Source organism: Equus przewalskii, chromosome 14 (genome assembly GCF_037783145.1).
Source record: "Equus przewalskii isolate Varuska chromosome 14, EquPr2, whole genome shotgun sequence".
Lineage (NCBI taxonomy): Eukaryota > Metazoa > Chordata > Mammalia > Perissodactyla > Equidae > Equus > Equus przewalskii.
In genome coordinates, this window is record NC_091844.1 from 47664761 (window position 1) to 47685665 (window position 20905).

Here is a 20905-nt window from a genome sequence, read left to right on the forward strand (position 1 = left end):
ACATTACCATTACTGCCGATAAACAACGGGACTGGTAGGAATACTGAAAATACTGCACCTCTGTACATCTCTGAACTGGGATGCTTTTCTGAATTTCTTGCCCCTATAAGGGTATCCTTTTGCCTCCAGCTGCTGTATTCTCCAGTTTTATTTGCCAGTGAAAGAGGCACTTCGATATCACTTTTGATGGAAAAATAATTAGAAAAACAATTCTTCATTTCCTTGGTACCATGACATTTTTGTACTAACATCACCATCAAATTTCCCTTGTGAAGTACTAAATTAAGATATATTCAATACAATCCCTATCAAAGTTCCAACAACATTTTTTACAGAAATAGAACAAAGAATCCTAAAATTTATATGGAACAACAAAAGACCCCGAATAGCCAAAGTATTCCTGAGAAAAAAGAACAAAGCTAGAGGTATCACACTCCCCAATTTCAAATTATATTACAAAGCCATAGTAACCAAAACAGCATGGTACTGGCACAAAAACAGACACACAGATCAATGGAACAAAATTGAGATCCCAGAAGTAAACCCACATGTTTATGGACAGCTAATATTCGACAAGGGAGCCAAAAGCATACGATGGAGAAAGGAGAGTCTCTTCAATAAATGGTGTTGGGAAAGCTGGACAGCCACATGCAAAAGAATGAAAGTAGACCATTCCCTTACACCATGCAAAAAAATCAACTCAAAATGGATTAAAGACTTGAATGTAAGGCCCGAAGCCATGAGACTTCTAGAAGAAAACATAGGCAGTACGCTCTATGACATTGGTCTGAGCAGCATATTTTCAAGTCCCATGTCTGACCGGGCAAGGGAAACAAAAGAAAAAATGAACAAATGGGACTACATCAAACTAAAAAGTTTCTGCACATCAAAGGAAACCATCAACAAAACGAAAAGACAACCTAACAATTGGGAGAAGATATTTGCAAACCACATATCAGATAAGGGGTTAATAACCAAAATATACAAAGAACTCATACAGCTCAGCAACAAAAAACCCAACAATCCAATTAGAAAATGGGCAAAAGATCTGAACAGAGATTTCTCCAAAGAAGAAATACATATGGCCAACAGGCATATGAAAAGATGCTCAACATCATTAGCTATCAGGGAAATGCAAATCAAAACTACAATGAGGTATCACCTCACTCCGGTCAGAATGGCTATAATTAACAAGACAGGAAACAACAAATGTTGGAGAGGGTGTGTAGAGAAGGGAACCGTTGTTCACTGCTGGTGGCAGTGCAAACTGGTGCAGCCACGATGGAAAGCAGTTTGGAGTATCCTCAGAAAATTAAGGATAGATCTACCATATGATCCAGCTATTCCACTTCTGGGTATTTATCCAAAGAACTTGAAAACACAAAGGCCTAAAGATACTTGCACCCCTATGTTCATTACGGCATTATACACAATAGCCAAGACTTGGAAGCAACCTAGGTGCCCATCAAGGGACGAATGGATAAAGAAGATGTGGTATTTATACACAATGGACTACTACTCAGCCATAAGAAATGGCAAAATCCAGCCATTTGTGACAACATGGATGGACCTTGAGAGTATTGTGCTGAGTGAAATAAGTCAGAGGGAGAAAGTCAAATACTATATGATCTCACTTATAAGTAGAAGATAAAAATGACAAAACAAACAAACAAACACACAGCATTGGAGATTGGACTGGTGGTTACCATTGGGGAAGGGAGGAGGGGGGAGGGCAAAAGGGGTGATTAGGCTCACATGTGAGGGGATGCACTATAATTAGTGTTTGGGTGGTGAACATGATGTAATGTATCCAGAATTTGAAATATGGTGTACATCTGAAAAAATAAAAATTAAAAAACAAAGATATAGTAGTTTGAACATTTCATGTCCAAAATCATAAGGGTTTCAAAAATAATCAATAAAGTATTATGAAAGTATAAAATGATATTTAACATTATAATTATTAATATCATTGTCATAATAAACTATTCAATAGATTGTCCCCATACTTATTAGTTACCATAGGTCCCTAAGTATTCTGGACATTGCCTTAAGATCTTGAAAAGGTAGTATGATCTATACCAGTCCTGATTCACATTCTAGTATATACATATTTCTGGATAATATCCAAAATCCAGCCAAGAGTCATCTTACTTCATTGCTTCTAAGCTATCCATGCTACACCATTTTACTTAAAGCACTAATCTTTTATGGACCAACACATTTCCAAAGCAAAATAAAAATATATCACCAGGAGAATAAAACAGGAAAAGAGCACAAAGATGGACACCTCTTTATATAGCCAATCTTTCATATTAGAAACACTAGATATGCAATTATACTTCAATAAATATAATCATAATAAACATAGGAAGAAAGAAAAAATGCAAAACGTACATGCTGTTCATTAAAAGTGCACACAGAGGCAATTAATATAGATAATTGTTATTAAACAATTTTTGTCATTAGAGAATTCAACTTAAAGAAATGTTATGAATGAAACAGCGATTACCATCTTAAATGTACATTCATTTATTTTGAATGAACATCATGTATATCAATATTTTAAAATTTTAACCTGAGATTAGGTAAATTTATGAATTTATCCAATCTAGGTTGGATTGATGACTATGTGTCAGAGGATGATCTACACCAAAATTCCTTCTATTTTGTTTCAAGAAAAATGACAGTGGAGAAACCAATTTTAAAGAGGCAAGTGGATAAGAATACAACAAAACATTTTAAAGCAGTTTCAGCAAACTCAAGATAATCACTTTTGTTTTGTTTGTTTGTTCCGAGGAACATTGGCCCTGAGCTCACATCTATTGCCAATCTTCCTCTATTTTGTATGTGGGACACAACCACAGCACGACTTGGTGAGAGGTGTGTAGGTCCACGCCCAGGATCTGAATCTGCAAACCCTGGGCCACAGAAGCAGAGCGAGTGAATTTAACCACTACACCACTGGGCCAGCCCCCAGGATAATCACTTTTAACTAGTAAGCAAAATGCAAGTGATGCTGTATTTTCAAAATATCTTCAATCCTTCATCAGTAACCAGCTCCAAAAATTGAAATTATCTTTTGATGAAAGAAATGGATTCCAGGTTTAATACACTTAGGGACTAAAGTTGACAAATAATTATTTATCAAACACTGTTACATACATGCATGACTAGCAGTCAGTTCACTCCACATACAGCTCAAACTATTTGGACCATGTTCAGTGAGGTGAACCCAATAATCACACCCTTAGGATGTGGAGGTAACATCAAATTTCAGTGAAAGTTGCTAAATACTCTGAATTTGTCCTTATTTCATTGTGGACTGGTAATAAATAGTAACATCCAGTTCACATACTGGCACCAGTCTGGGGCCACACCTTATACTCCAACACGGCTTTATTCCATAGTTTTGCTATACAATTTGCAGAAGACAGAAGTGATCAAAAGCAATCTAACTCCTAAGCTATTCTTGTATACATATACTTTCAGGGGTTTCCTAGGTTTCAGTTGGCACGTTTGCTGCCAAGAGTTTGTATTATTGGTTACTTTTTCCATGCTTTTCTAGAAGCTTGTATCGAATTACCAGTCTGGGACTTGTTGCATACCTGACTGATTACTACATTTATAAGTCCAGAACTGAGGTATGCCTTACAAACATGTAAAATTAAGAAATACACAATGACATGGTACTATTATTAGCTGTTTAAGGCTTTGGTAACATTTTTCACGTCATTTGTACATTTAAATTAGATCAAACCTGTATGTTAAATAGACTTATTTTTTCATATAATTACTACTTCAATGCTCTTAGTAAAGTATATTAGGTGATAGAGTGTTTTCATACATGAAAAACTTAATTATCAGAATGTAGTTTATTTAAAATATAAGATTTGTAGTATTTGAATCCTGAATTATTGAGGAATTAAAATGACAATGTATACATATAAAATCAAGATGCAAAATTTAAACCCCAAATTGGAAGTGATGATACTCAAGGTAAAAAAGTGTTTCAAACACTATATTTGAGAGTGAGCTTCTGTAGCGAGTTGAATGGTGGCCCCCCAACAGATACGTCCATCTGGAAGCTCAGAATGTGACTTCATTCAGAATAAAGGTCTTTGCTGATATAATTAAGGTAGAGATCTTGAGATGAGATCATCCTGGATTAGGTTGGGCCCTAAATACAATGATGGGTTTCCTTATAAGAGCCAGAAAAGAAGACACACAAAGACACAGAGACTCTTGACTCTCACACATCTCTTGAAGATGGAGGCAGAGAGTGGAGGGCTGCATCCTCAAGCCAGGGACCACCAAGGATTGCCTACACTCAGTAGAAGCTGGGAGAGAAGTCTGGAAGATATTCTCTCTCCGAGCTTCTAGAAGGAGCCAACCTTTCTAACACTTCAATTTTGGACTGCTGGCCTCCAGAACTGTAAGAGAAAAAACATCTGTTGTTTTAATTCACCAAGTTTGTGGCAATCTGTTACAGCAACCCTAGGAAACTAATACAGTGTGGTAGATAGTATTATTTATGGCAAATTTTTGCCTCTCCATGAATGCTCACACATTTTGCCATGTGACTTTCTCACTAAACAAGAAGAGTCTATTTCCCTGCCTCTTCACTTTGGGCTTGGTCATCTGACTTGTTGAGTTAATGGAATGAGGCAAATGTGACAGTGACTAAGCACAGGCCTTCAGACACCTTATATATTTCAGCTTTTGCTTTTACGCTTTAGTGAGGCCCACAGAAAGAAGGTGCTTGGGCCAGCCCACCGGGCCTGGAAGAATGATGAATAGAATTGCTACAGCCATGCCCAGCCTAGGTCAGCTGGCTCCTAGCCAACATGCAGACTGTGATCACTAAGTAAGTGCTGTTTTAAGTCACTACATTTCAGTATGGTTTTTACACAGCAACCACTTACCAACACAGTGAAGAAATATATCTCTTTCCAATAACAAAGTACTTGTTAAGGATTATTTCAAGTTAATAATTTATATTGAATGTCCAATTAAGAGGAGTTTTTAATTGGGTGGCAGAATAATACCAAAAGATATAACTTCTTCTCCACATTGGCAGATCTTGAGTATAGTACCATGCAATCCTTTTAAAATAATATGAACTGGATTTTGATATTTTTATATATCTATACATGCATGTGCTTATGTCAAGGCCATGATGACGTTCCATGTCCAAAAAAATCCACATATGGTCATATTACTCTTTTACTCTACATAATTGGTTAATAAAGGCAAACAGGTGAATTTCAACCTCCCTAGCAAGGTGTACAAGGCCCTCATGGTCAGGTGCTGCTCATTTACCTGTAGCAAACACTTTTGTGTCCCACATCACATTGCCCTTAGCCCATCTCTGATTTCATCTGCAGTTACTGTGGAAAGTTTATGTCCACACTTTATGTCTCCAATTTATGTCTTGATGACAACATCCCATCTCAAGTGTATGCAGCAAATCGTTCACTTGCCTTCCAGCCCAGTGATTCTCCTCCTGGGGTAGAAGGTTGTGCCAGGCTGGCAGGGCTCCTAGGTGCATCCTGGAAATATATGGAGGAATTAAGCCCCAGGACCACCTCAGTGGATAGGAGTTGAGTGCCTGTAGGTAAATGTTCCAGCCTTCCTTCCTTTAGGAGGACATTCCTAGAAGATATAATGTGTCCTTCTCAGAAGGCATGGTAAAATTGAGCCCCTAGTACACAAAGGAGTGACCTTGATAATTATTCTTCTATTAGCTTTTCCTTCTTGCTTGAATCACCCTTCCCTTTCTTTCACTCTTTCTTCCTGGGATCACCTTCCAAATAAAATTTCCACGCCCACAAGCTTGGCTCAGGCTCTGCTTTAGGGAAACCCAAACAAAAGATTCCCTCCATCATATCTCATTTCTTCTCTCCCTCCATTTCCCTTCACTCAGTTTTTGCCATCTGAGCCATATTACTTACAGCTCCAAATAAGTTCTCTGACTCACATATGCTCCTTTGCACATACTACTTACATAACTGCCTGAAACACTCCCCCTCTGACTTCATCTTCTACCCATCTCTTAATTTCACTCTGTTTTCATTGCCCTTCAAGTTATACCTTAGGTACTACCTTTTCCACGATGTTCCTCCAAAGAAAGCAGGTGCCCTTCTTTAAGTGCTACCATGTATGAATCCCTATATCACTGTACTGATAACCTTGAATAATAAGAACATATTTACTTGCCTTACTCTTTAGTCCCTACTAGCTTTTATACCTGGCATTATTGTAATACAGGATAGAAAAATTTTCTATCAAGTGCTTCAAGAGGTAAGAACACCATATGTGACGTCCATGATCCTTCCCTGTTGAACAAACTTTCCCAGATGTTTACCAGCACTATCCTCAGATGCATTTGTTACTCAAAACCATCTCTATTGACAACCTTGTTTTCATTTTCATTTGCTATGAGTTTCTAGGTATAAAATTATGTTTCTGGATCAAACTTAGTAATATTGGAAAATTCATTATTATATCCATCCATTTATCAATTTAATAAGTAGTTAAGTTCTTTTTGAGTGTCAGGCATTATAATAAGCCTTGGAATAGGGAGTTAAATAAGAGATTGTCCATGAACTTAAAAAAACAGTATGGGGGCTGGCCCAGTGGTGCAGCAGTTAAGTTTGTACGTTCCGCTTGGGCAGCCTGGGGTTCGCAGTTTTCCATCCTGGGTGCAGACATGGCACAGCTTGGAAAGCCATGCCGTGGCAGGCATCCCACGTATAAAGTAGAGGAAGATAGGCACGGATGTTAGCTCAGGGCCAGTCTTCCTCAGCAAAAGAGGAGGATTGGCAGCAGTTAGCTCAGGGTTAATCTTCCTCAAAAAAAAAAAAAAGAAAGAAAAACAAAACAGTACAGAGATTCACGTGATGAAGTAAGCCCAAGGATATATCTGTACAAGTATTCTTCATAAAAGGAAGGGAGTGCTTTTGAGTCTAGACATAACTAAGATGAAGTATAATAATGGTGGTTAAGATATGTTGAGAGTTTACTCCTTTCTAAGCACACAGCCAAGTGGAATATCTCAAATGCAAACAACAACCTTTTGATCTAAATGCAATTAGTATCCCCACTGTACAGAATAGAAATTTGTAGCAAAGACAAATTAAGCATTGTGCCCAAAGTAAAGTGAAAAATAAGAGTTTAAGTGAGAATTCTAACTCTGGTTGTCTGGATCTGTAACTTATGTGCTTGGACACCACATTTCAGATGTCTAGCTATTACTTAAGAAACTACCAAAGTGTGCAGGTGAATGAGAAAGGAGGCAGAATTTCATTGGGAAAAAGTTTTGAATGGTGGATTAGTTGTTGATAATTTACAACATTTTTCCCATAATTAACCATAAAAGCTAAATTGGCACAATTTACTTTTTGCTTTTAAAGTGATTTTTTTCCAAATAGGAGTCACAAAACTTATCAAAGTGACTATTTTCTTTGAGTCCTTTCACACATGCAACCTAGAATTTTAAAAACAGCATTCTATCTCACAAGCGTATTTTTAAAACTCACAGAGAAATTTCATCTATTTCCAAAGGAAATTAACTGTTTTGGCAGAGACCATTCATTTGATGTCTCTGATTTGCAGTTGTAGCGGACGCTGAGGTGCACTGTGGGGTTTCCCCAATTTTCCTTGCAGACAAAGAGAGTTGCCGTGCCCAAGATCATGTCTATTATTGGGGACAGCCCCCACCAAAAGACTGCTTGATATAAGGACTTGCCTCAATTAGGGGCATCTCTGCAAGATTATCCCAGATCCCAAGTTCTTTGTAGCCCTGGTTGATTTGTTTAGTGTAACTACATCACAGATCAACTTCTCCCTCTGCCTAATTTTGCTTCTTTCATGCCCCCACAGAGAGCACTCCTCAATAAACTTTCTCCATATATGTCTCCATATCAAGGTCTGAAATTTGTCTTTTCCCCACCTATAAACTAAAAGTTAATCTGTTACCCTGCCATGGATGCTGGCCGAAGAAACAAGATTCCTGGATCAGAGGCAAGTGGAGTTATTACTCATGGCAAAGAAAGCAGGATGAGAATAAAACTTGAATCAGTTCTCCCATGGACCCCAAGTCCAGCAATGGCAATATTAAGGGTCCAGATGGATGACTGCACACACAGAGTATTTCCTTACAGAAGAGGAACACTGATCTTGGGGAATCTGGCATTTTACAATAAGCAGTGAACAAGCTTGCTCTTTTTCATGGAGAGAGACACTTGTCATGCCTAAGGATTTCCTTCTACATATACAAACCTGAGAAATGTCCTGTTTAAAGAGTGGTCAGCACTCCACGTTCCAGACACAGGCAGAGAAAACGTGCAGGATCGCTCAGGGCCCACAGTGGATTTCCCCTCCCAATACTCTATCAGATTTTGCTTTCCAGGAACACCAATCCACACAAACAATACTCCCTGTGAAACGGACTCTCAGTGTAACTAGTTTTTCAGTCCACACCTTATTTGTTATTTTCATCATACTCGAACATGTAACTTGTGTGATATATAAGTTGTCTTAATATTTCTTCAAAAACAATACGTTTGTACTAAAGACTGATAACGATTGCCTTAATGGTCATGCTATTCATCACTTCTAGAAGCAAAAGTTTGTATATATAATTTTGTTATTTTCATTTACCGGAGTGACCCGGGTGCCAGAGGTCCATGGTCCCAGACCTGTCTGTAAGGAGTCTTGCTCTTGACACCTATCAAGCAAACCTCAATCCTCAAGGATGCCTCCCTGCCTCAAAGTCAGAGTCACAATAAGGTGGTGCCTCACCTATGTGTCTGGTGAGATGCGAGGGACCTCGCTCTGGCATAAAGTCTGGGCAGGGCCAAACTTCCAGAGGCCAGAATGGGGGCTTGAAATGTGCCTGAGCGGGCCATAAACCTATAGTCTTCCAGAATGCCGTTGTTCCAGAGGCTGTGAAGCTGGCTTGGGTGCAGAACCCTGGGGTCACAATCCAACGTCTGCCAAGGTGTGAGGCTGCAGTAAGCCTTCTGCGAAGTGGCCTTCTGAGATGCACATGCCCCAGGCCAATTAATAAATGTATGATTGTTAGAGATGCCCTAGGAAGAAGAATTACCAACACATTATACTTCCAAAGTCTTAAAAATCATTAATAACGGTGAAATAACTTCATATCTTCTCAATACTGAAGTATGTGCCTAAACGCTTCCCATAAATTAATGATATTTTTTATGTTAAGTCTTGCTGAGGCATTTACACTTATGACAAGAATTTCCTTATGTGAAGAAGAGGAAGAAAAATGTGTGAACTTTATTTTTGACTGCAAATGTGAATTTCTATTTCTCAAACCAAAAACAAAAATGAAATACATGTCTTGGATGAGGCTCAGATACTATCGTTGTAAACAGTTAAAACATTGCCTGGAATTTTCCTTGAAAATACATAGGTCTCACATTCTTTTTAAATAATTTTGGAAGAGAATTATTTTTAAATCTAAAGACTATATTTTCCAGTGTAAAGAAGAAACTTAGCGGTGTTATAAAGGAGTGTAAAAATTAAGAGGAAGTATGTAGCAGACCAGTGGTTAGGATTTCTCAGTGGAAGGAAAAGTGTCACGGAGAAATACTTCTATTTGAAAGAAAGAACAAAGGTTAAAATGAAGGCAACAGGCTAGCTATATTATACGTACTCCCACATTTATTATGAAGTTTACTTTCTTTTTTAATCTAAACAGTCAGATCAGGTACTCGATATGTCCTTGTAGGGGGGAAAAAAAACCTTTACACTTTGATCTCAACAAAATTCAATATTATAAAATATAATTTGGATTGGGAAAGGACTTTCAATTTTGAATGAGTTAGGATTGAGACCAGCTTTCAGTCCAGTGTGTTACTCTGGATTTGTCATGTAGAAGTTCAGGATCAGGATTAGATATAGCCAGAATAAAGTGAGCCCTGAGTGCTTTGTCCAAATTCTTGCCATGATTCATAGAATATCACTGTAACAGAAGGTAGAGTGAGACTTTTTTGTGTTGTTTCTAGAACTGGATAGCAGGGTGAAGAACTGGAATCAAAGAGACTCTGACATTTGATAGAGACAACAGTTGGGTCCAGATCCCCTTCTAGAGCCCACTAAGAAATGGAAGATCCAGCCCCATGACAATCAGATCACAGACAGTCCTCAGTTCCTTTGAGGAGAGTTTTGGAGCTCTTTACTCTTATTGACTTCCTATCCCATTGGGCAAAATCTCCCAGCCCCTGCTCCGGTGTTGAGAATGGGACAATGCCCCTCTTCTCTTAAAGAGTCACCCCTCCATTATGATTGTATTGAGTGGATGTAGTAGCCTCCAGTCTTCTCAGCTTGCCTGTCTGAATATCCAACTTTTGCCCTATGATTGAGTTGGGGCAAGGGCAATAAAGCCCTCAAAATTCTCAGCCTGGGGTAGATCATCTGCTCTAGAAGGAATAAGAGGAGGAAGGGAGCTCCCAAGTTCTTGGCCACACTCACTAAGAATGTAGCCTCTGCAGCTTGTCACTGGAGGATGGGAAAAGAAATTCTGGTGCCTGTCCCTCAGGCAAACATACTATATCTCTTGACTGGGAGGTGAGGGCAGAGGGAGCCCTGTTTTCTTGGTTACACTGCCTAGATTGGACCTTCTGCCATCACAAGTTTTTTTATTCACAACCAAGCTTTAGTAGTTTATTAGAGCTAAAGAAGCTTATCAAGGGTCAAGGCATGGAAGGGAGTATGTAGGGCCGGCTCCTTGGCTGGAGATAAGCCTAGAAAGGCTGTTGGTAAGGAGAATTTGGGTCAGAGGAACTAGGCATGCTGGGCTGTGGTTACTGCCCATGAGGCGGGAGAATGGGGGAGTGAGGGAGCTGGTAATGGCCAAATGTCACAGATTCTCATTGTTCTTACCAAGATCTAGTAGATTTTCTAAAATAAAAGTTTCCTAATTTTCTGTATATACTTAGGGCAATTTTCAGAGACTTTAAATGGTTATCTTATTTACCCTTATCACCAGTTATCACCAGTGTTTCCTTGGGACTGGGTCTGCAGAGTTCCTCAAGCTGCCATCACAGACATCTAAATTTGATAAGGGCATTCTTAATAAAGTCGGAGCAAAATTCAAATTTTCAGGTATAGTTGAGACATCATGTGTCAACCAGCAAGAACTGAGCCAATCAACTCAAAGTAAATTATTTTATAGGTTGTCAAAAACTTCAAAAATAATCCTTACTCAGTCGAACAGACAATTTTTTGTGAATCAGTCTTGGACATTGTTGATATTAATCTTGTCCTCCCCAAATGCTAATTTACCTTAATAAATTTGGTCTATAATTTATTAATTTAATCTAAAAATATCAACCAATTAAAACAATATATGTAAAATCATCTGTGTACAAGGTAGCAGAAGAGGTAGTCGTACATATTACAAAATACTTGGGGATTGGAGAATATAGAGCTTCCGCATTCATCTTTGCTCTCCCCTATGATCTAAGTGACTTTGAATGGTTGTTCTTTCAAGGTATACCCTTATCTGGAACTTGAGATTTGACTAGATGATCTCCAGGTCAGTGGGAACCCTAACACCCTTCGATTCCATAAGATAATAGCCTGACATCCAAGTAGAAATGCTGAGGTGAGAGTTGGAGATAAGGGATTAGAACCTGTCTGAGAATTCAGAAGTAGAGATTTATATTAAACACTGATTATTATTGATTTTTTGTTCAAAAAAAGGAACAAGAATAGGTTTGCTTCTTGTAGAGGGACAAATGAAAGAAGAAAATCCCCAGAAAGAAAGAAATACAGAAGTACAACGAAAATCAAGACATTTTAAAGTCTTTGAACTTAAAGACAGAGAATATCAAGAAGGAAAACTAATCAATAACATCGAGACAAAAATATCCACAACATATTTGAAAAAAGGACTTTTGAGCTAACCATTTTGTAAAGTGTATAATAGTTTTGAAGAGTGAGGAGCATAGTAGTAAGTGTGTAGGAAATAAAGGAAAAACTGATTAAAGAAGAAATTCAAAATTTGATTATAAAAGAAAGAGTGGTAAGACTGCAGGCTTTGGGGCTTTGAGTACGTACACATTTATAGGCAACTAGTAACTGCACCACTTAACATCCGTTTAATAATTCTTTTTCTGAATTGTAGAGAATTTACACTTCTTTATCCTGAATTAACCTCTTTTGTATGTTAGAGGGAATCTACTATTTATAGTAGACTTGGTGTATAATTTATTTTTACTATGGTCGTGTTTTCACAGATAAATAGAATTCTGTCAAATCTCCTTTCTCCTCTGTTTTTTAGACTGCATCTTATTTTTATTTATGTAATCGAATCACTTACCATGACATATAAATGTAGTTATATTTGAATGACTATATATAAAATAATCTAGACATGGACTTGATTAATTTTTCCTCGATAGAAACAGGATATGCAAAATACTATTATGATTTTAAAAGAATATGTTACAGCCCACGTAGTTTAATTTTAAAAGTTATTCAAATGCGTGCAACTTTTATTATTTTTTTCTCAGTCTTCCATTCCTCACTTTAGAATTCACCACACCCCATCTGTTGGTAGGCTGTAACACTCCTACAATTTTCTTCACCCTTTTTCTTGGCAATATTTCCTCTAAATGCAAGTATTGATACAAGACTCCAAATTACTTCACTGATTTTTCTTCTTTTCTAGTCAAACAGTGTCTTATTGATTCTGAGAACTTTTTCCATCGTAAGTGGCTTATAGAGAAGAAAATGTATTCTTTTACAGCTATAATCTTTACATATTTTTTAACCTGGAGGAGAAATTATGTAGGAAACATGCAAGGCCCATCAGATGGACAGGGAAACATATATTTTCAAAGGCTGGAACTTGGACAAATCAGTGGAAACTGCAGTATTTTGGCTTGGCATAGGGAGCCTTATGACAATGGAACAAATAGCCTCCAGAGAGTAAGGCTGAGGGATCATCCATCAAACATTCTCTAGAAGAAATCCCCAGACTAAGCAAGAGGCTATGTCAGCAATATAAAATCTGAAATTCAAAGTCACTTTAGAAATCACCTCATCTGAACCTCTTACATTTACAGCTGAGGATAAGTGAAGGGCCCAGGATCATTTAACTTAAGGAGCTCCTAACTTAGCTGATTATTAGACTCAGCTGCAGTGGTGCGTATGCCTGTGTATGCATGTTGTATGTGTGGGGCGGCTGGCTGGTTAACAAGGATTTACTGCCTCACCTCAAGATTACTCAGTTGGAATTTCTGCTGATGGGGCATGGAAATGAGATTCTGACTACCTACTAAATTTGGGAACCATTAATTTTGCCAGAGACACCAGGATCCCAGTCATGTGTTCTCTTTACCATATGGTATTGCTTAAGTCCCTTTCACATAAAATCTGTGACTTTTTCTTCAAAACAGTATTTCTCCATTCAGTGAAATTTGTAACCAACTCGATCTTATTTTAAATTGGATCCATTTAGGTTGTCCACTTAGGTTTTATCCAGTTTTAATTGGAGAATGTTCTGTGAAAGATGGAAATTAACAAGAAATCATCCTACTGTGGGGCTGAAGAGTGAGGCCAACAAACCAAAATGAAAGTCAATAAATGAATCAATGCAACAAAATTGGATCTAAGCATATCCTAACCTAAGAGCTGTTAATAGGCACAGGGAAGTAGACTACTGATTTATGTCTATTTTTGCCAGTTCCAACGGTGTCTCTTGATCTTCCTTTTTTTTTTTTTTTTTAAAGATTTTATTTTTTCCTTTTTCTCCCCAAAGCCCGCCCCCCGGTACATAGTGGTGTATTCTTCGTTGTGGGTTCTTCTAGTTGTGGCATGTGGGACGCTGCCTCAGCGTGGTCTGACGAGCAGTGCCGTGTCCGCGCCCAGGATTCTAACTAACGAAACACTGGGCCGCCTGCAGCGGAGGGCGCGAACTTAACCACTTGGCCACGGGGCCAGCCCCTCTTGATCTTCCTTTTGACTTTAATAAATTGTTGCTGGCTTCCGCTATTTTCTAAGGCTTTGTTTTTTCATAACTGATCCTCGAGTATCCTTTACCAATAGTAACTGCTTGTCTGTTAATCCATGAACTCCTTGAGGAGAAGGATTCTAGTTTGGGAGAGTCCTGTTTGAGTGATCATACTAGAAATTGGATAAAATATAGTGCAATTGGTTTGATAGTGTTGAGGTCAGAGGAAGTGTGATAAAGTATATTCTAGATGTGCAGTTCCTCTTTATTACACATACGTTTCATTCAATTATTTGATGATCACTACGTAACACTGTTTTAAATGGAACTTGTCATTTAATATCACTGTCATTCTTATACATTTTTCTTTTGAAGCTGTATCTTACTCATCCTGTTTATATTCAGCTAGTTTATTTATCTAATTGTAAATGCTTACATAAATCTCTTACTTTTTGTGTAACTGTAGAAAACTAGGTAGTTTCTTCGATCTTCAGTTGCGTCATCTGTGAAATGATTGCATTTTCCTTCTCCTTGTCCAGGGAAGCCTCATCTCTCTAATAAGGCCTTCCCTGGAAAGACCTTGCTCCAGCAGAGATATCAGCTTACAGTTACAACTCAGTAACTGGCCAGTGCCTCAGTCAGGAATACAAACATAGCAAATTCTCTCAAGATCCCTAGAACAGAAAGTCTTAAATTCATAATGTTCCAATGTCACTCATTCTCATCTTCCCACCTATTTAGTCATACCTACCTACCATATGTATTATCTGCTATTAACAATTCCTTTAGTGCTTTAGGACTATGACATGTATAAGGACCTTCTCCCTACCTAAGAACAGTAAACCATTCTTCTGGTCCAGTTAGGGCTGCTGTCACATTTTCTTAACAATTTCAGATTATCTAGAGTCTCCTTAATTCTTTGGTCCAAAAACTTCCAATGGTGTTCATATTTCATTTTAAACATATCTCTAGCTTTGTGTCCTACTGCTCCAACCCACAAGATTTAACTGATTGTCAGTTTTCATAACGTGTCAAAGAGAGCCATTTACACATTCTATACCACCTGTCAGTCAGTCCTTATGAAGCTGCAAATGGTGCGAAAAATGTCATTGTTCACCAGGTAGGTTGAAAAAGCAGCTGTTGAAATTTTCACCTAGTTTCTTTAGAGTAACAATAACCAACAGAGACAAGTTAGGATAGCACCCATACCTGTATGTTTGATGTATTTTTAGTTAGTTTACTTTTGAAAAGCAATAATTTTTCTGTTGTCAGTATATAGGCAAATTTATCCAAAATATTAGAAATATGAGTACTTTCTGTGATTTAAAATGAAAATCAATCTATAATAAATTAGAGCAGACATATGCAAAGTACCTCAAGGAACCTAATAGTTCCAATGTTGGTTTGAATATATTAACTTATTCAAATATAGAGATAACTCAGGGAGAGACGTGACCGGTGATTATTTATCATCTATGCATGGATCAAAAGGTACATCCATACATGTATTAGCAGTGGACTTCGCTAACAGTTGGGATCACATGGCCCTTTGGCAAAGACTCCATATTAGGAGACCATTGTGGACAAGCCTGATTCTGAAATGTAGTCTTATTCTAAATAGGTTTGTCTAGAGTGAGACTAGTCTGATTATTCAAAATATTATCTCCCTTTTTTGCTTATAATTCTTTTAGAAAAATAATACAATGTTATGGAGAAAATAGGATTGTCATATGGGTGGGAATATTTTGAGTACTGTGAGAGGTATGCATATAATTTAATAATTTGGCTTTGTGAATTTGTACAGTAGTCTTATGATCTTTGTAAATAGGAGTATCCCCTTGAGAGAAAAATCTGTTGTCATTTTACTAGCAAATATCAGGCTTCTGAGCATTTCAGACTGACTTGAGAAGTGGTAAATTCCCCAGAATCTGTGAGCCTTCTTGAGAGACCTTTTGATATTCTTTCCCCCAGGAATGAAAATGTTAACTGCATACACTTGATTGGGACTTTTATTTTCCACATTTCTGGATCAAGACAAGTGCTTTCAAATTCACAAGTACTTTGATTTAAGGTCTAACATAATCTATGTGTTGTTTTCTCTTGTCCTTCCTTACCCATGGGGGCAGGGACCTTCCCGTACAAAATTGCATCTTAATGGCATGTAGCAGCAGTCTTGTGCATGTTTGCTGTATGTATTTTAATTGCACATATATTTTAAGCTATATAAGATTTGTTGTTGCTATTATTTTCTGCAAAAGATATCCATTTTAATTTTTTTTGTCATTCTGTCCATCTTATAGCTAGCATTTGGAATCATTTTCCTTGTACCTGATATGTACCTTTAGTATTTCCTTAAATGCAGATCTGGATATGATAAATTCCCTCCTTATTTTTTTGTCTAAAATATCTTCTTTTACTCTGACTTCTGAAGAAGATTTGATTGGATAAAGGTAGATGGCCTCTCATCCCACCTCCAAAATGTGACGATATTCTGACATTTGCGACAACATGGATGGACCTTGAGGGCATTATACTAAGTGAAATAAATCAGACAGACAAATACAAATACTGTATGATCTCACTGCATGTGGAATCTATAAAGCCTAACTCACAGAAACAGAGAGTAGAATGGAGGTTGTCAGGGGCCAGGGGTTGGGGAAATGGGGAGATGCTGGTCAAGGAGTACAAACTCCTAGTTATAAGATGAATAACTTCTTGGGATCTAATGTACAGCATGGCGACGATAGTTAAAAATACTGTATTATATTCTTGAAAGTTGCTGAGAGAATAAGTCTGAAATGTTCTCACCACAAAAAAGAAATGGTAATTATGTGAGATGATGGAGGTGTTAATTAATCCTACTGTGGTAATCATTTTGCACTATATAAGTGTATGAAATCATCATGTTGTACACCTTAAACTTACACAATGTTATATATAAGTTACATCTCAATAAAACTGAAAAAAATAACTGGGTTTTGGTCCCTTAGAGAACAATTATATTTCTGATTCACCCTCATACCCAGGGTACAACACTTTGTGGTTCTAGATGAAAGCCTAGGGGATTTGCCTGACCCTTTCTCACTTGGGTAGGCTCTGAATTCCAATGTTTGCCACTCAGCCCATGAATTACCCAGAGCTGTTCAGCTTCTCAGTCTCTCAAAAACCTTCTCCAGGATTGGCATATGTCTCTAAAGGAATGGTGGTCCCCAAAATTACACTCACATCTTTGGAATTATCTACTCTCTCTGGAACTTGTCCCAGTAATTCTTAAGCACTTTTGTAGCTCTGATAATTTCAAATAGATTTTTCTAATGTTTTGTTTCGGATTTTCTAGTTATCATTATCAGGAGATTTGGTGTGAATGTTATATCTCTATATCAAGGAATGTTTTAAATTCACCTGTATATCACACAACTTAGACCAGTCCAAATATAACAAATGCACACATATTTGTCAAATTCTTGTTTTACAAATTATGTCACCAATGTATAAAGCAAAAAGGGTAAGTGCTTTTTCCAGATAACATACTAGCTAGCTTCAAGACTACTATCAGGATCTGGGTATTTTTCTTTATATTCAAGGTGTTTGGGTTTTTTTACTATATCATGCTGTCCTCTTTAAAAATGGTCAAGAGTCTCCTCTTCCAGGAGTACCCAAGCTAAATCTTTCTCAATCTTGTAATTCCTACCACACCCCCAAGAAGAAATAAGCAGTACTTTCTTATTTGTGCTTTATTATATGTTAATGTTCTCATGTAATTAAAAAGAAATTCTCAATGCCAGCAATATTGCAGTAAAACTGCTATGGTATTACATTGCTTAGTGGTGCCAGTGCTTTTAGAAGACATTTTGAGTATATCAATAAAAATGAAAAAATTTACATCTCTAGAGAGCCTTGGCCCTCCAGAGGTAATCTTAATACCCTACCCATGAATCCTTAGTTTCCTGTCTCAGGATCACATGGGAGTTTAGGAAATGTATAAAATAGCAAGATATCCTAAGCATTGACATAGATGTAATGGAAATTTCTGAGAAGAGGGAATTTACACATTTTGTAAAGTAGGAATGAAGCAAAAAAATGTATCTAAAGGAAGAATTGATGATGTTTGTTTTTACCAACTTCCCTTAGTCTGCAAGATCCAAAAACACACTCAAATACGTTCACGTAATGGGTGGTGTGTTGTAAAGTTGTGGACATCTCATGGAATATAATTTGGGTGCTACTGTACACTGGGACCTCAAGGAAATCAGACCAAGAAAGACTGGAGCTAGAGTTATCTTCATAATGTTTACTTGTTCTGCTTACTTGTAATTCTTGCTTTCATGTATGTTTAGCTTCCTTGTAAATTTGGAATTCCTTTACAGCAACTCAAGTCCAAACACCACATTACAATTCTGCTTGAATGCTTAACAAAGGCCAACTGCAATCTCTGCGTTCAGTGCAAATTTTCAAGGGAAAGACACTGATTGGTTCTCCGCTAAGGAAATAATGGCCTGATCCTAAGTGAGGTGTCATCTTTGGTCTATAGGTCTTGCCTGAAGGATAGTAAACATTGAGAAATCAGGAAAATATCACTGTGGCTACATGCTAGAGGTTATAGGCACTTTTATCTGCACCAGATGAAGGATATAATATCAGCTCTCTGATTCTGGATTCTAGGCCAAACTGACAGGGGTCTGGCTTTGCTCTCAGCAAGTAGATCAAGTTCACAAACTGTTGGCCCCCAGGCAGAGTATGTCAGAGAATGCTTTTATGCTTGAACAGCTGGAGCGTTTTGTTTTGTTTTTAGTTTAATACCTGTACCTGTGGTATGCACTTTCCAATTCTCCTCAAGCCCTATAAGCACCAGCAGCAGATTTCTGTTATTGATCTGGCTCTAAGAGATGTTGAAATTCACAACCACAAAGTTAGAGAATTTAAGCAAAAATTTATAATGTGTATGAAATTTGCCAAGATTATTATTATAAAGCTGTTGAAATCTTTGACCTAGGGAGACATCTTTGTCACTAAGCAGGAAGGATCCTTTCTCTTAACATATGATGTGAACTAAACCTTATGATGGACAGTTTTAATACACTATCTCATTTAATAATCACAGGAACTTTGTAAGGTATTTATTATTATCCGCATTTGGGGATTAGGGGTAGCAATTCTGGGCTTGAGTCCAAGTTCTCCTTCTCACCTTCCATGTTTCCTTGCAAAGATATTTAAACTCCATTAGTCTCAATTTCCTCCTCTGTAAAATGGTGTTGATAGTATCTGTAATATAGGTTTAGTGTCAAGAGTAAATGATAAAAGTATTTAAAATTGCTTACATATAATAGATACTTAATTAAAGATTCTCTTGCCTTTTGCTCAATGATTTAAGACAATACAAATTTAATTATTTAATGAATCATCTGTCATCATCTCTACCTTGGGCTGTGTGGTTACTATTTTATTTGGAAAAATATATCTGGAATTTTTTTTATATGTCTATATACTGGGGACCAGTGAGATAAATTTGAGTATGAATCGTATTAACCTGCTTGCTGTATTAAAGAAGCTATTTAGTCAAAGGAGGAGCAGTGAAATCACTTAAAATTATTTGGGTAAAGGGGGTTGTGATTCTGTAGCATCATTTCTTTCATCGTTTTATTATTTATAAAGGTCAGCATTGTTTTCTCTAAATTTACCATTAGCTCTAATGGTGTTAGATTTGTCACACCTTGACTGAATTATTGTGACATACATTTGGATTATTTAAAACTTCTTTGTCAAATCATTCTGTTGGAGCAGAAAGCATTTCAACTCATCCTCACATCATGACACATGTAAACATGATTACTAGAAGCTGCGTGTCCTAATTGATGATTTCCTTTCTTCAGTGTTCTTCATCTTCTCCAGGAAATACATTCTGATTTATCTTTGCGGGGGAAACAGGTTCTTGCTTCAAGCTTTCCTACTGCCTTCAGAATTTATTCTCTCCTAATGACCTTTTATAAAGAATTTATCCACACATGTATTTAACATGGAGACATTGGTAATTTGATTTCTTTGGGAAAATACACTTTTCTTAGGCTGGAGCTTTAGGTGTTTGGGAGTGTCAGGAGAAAACACTGCAGAGGCAGCCAGAGCCTAATGGCACACGGATGGCTCTAAAAGATTTACATTTTAATCTGAAGGTGATGGGAAGGCATTGCAGGACTTTGAGTAGGTTAGTGGCTGACTTTGAACATTCCATATTTCCTAAGTGCCTCCCACAAAGTTTTCTTTTGAAAAATTTTCCTGATCACAATGCAAAAGAGAGGGCCCAGCAAGATTTAGAGCCTTTATTGTAACTCTAGTGGGCCTTAACTAAGGCCTGAAATGAGACCATGACAAAAAGGAATACTAAGAAAGGAAAGGATTTAAAGAGGGAAAGAAAGAGAAGAGTAGAAACTTCAGGTCAGAGTCTCACCTTAAAATCAATGGGAGAAAAAGAAAGAATTTTGCAATCAGGGCCAGGCTTGGCACAGGGCAATTTCAGGTTTATGAAATAGTGTTACCACCATATTCCTCTTTTTGTCCAGTCTCTGGCCCAACTCCTTTACCTTTTTTCATATTTTCTAAAACAACTTTACTTATGTGGTAAAACTTATGATATTAGAATTAAGTATCAAACATTTTTAAAATATAAATGCCCAGCAAAGGTGACATTCCTATGTGAATGGGTCTCAATCAAAATATAGATTTTCACGTCACAGACTTCCCACGTAGTGTATGCTGGTATGGTGGCGAGATGGAGATTGGCATTAGAAAGCTCAGAGAGCAGGAGGACTGGATACCTCTCCCAAAGGGGAAATAAGGAAAAAGAAAGCAACAGGGGAGGATCAGGGCCCCTTGTTCAGACACTTCTGTCAGTCCTAGGTAAGGGAAGATATTTGTTCACTC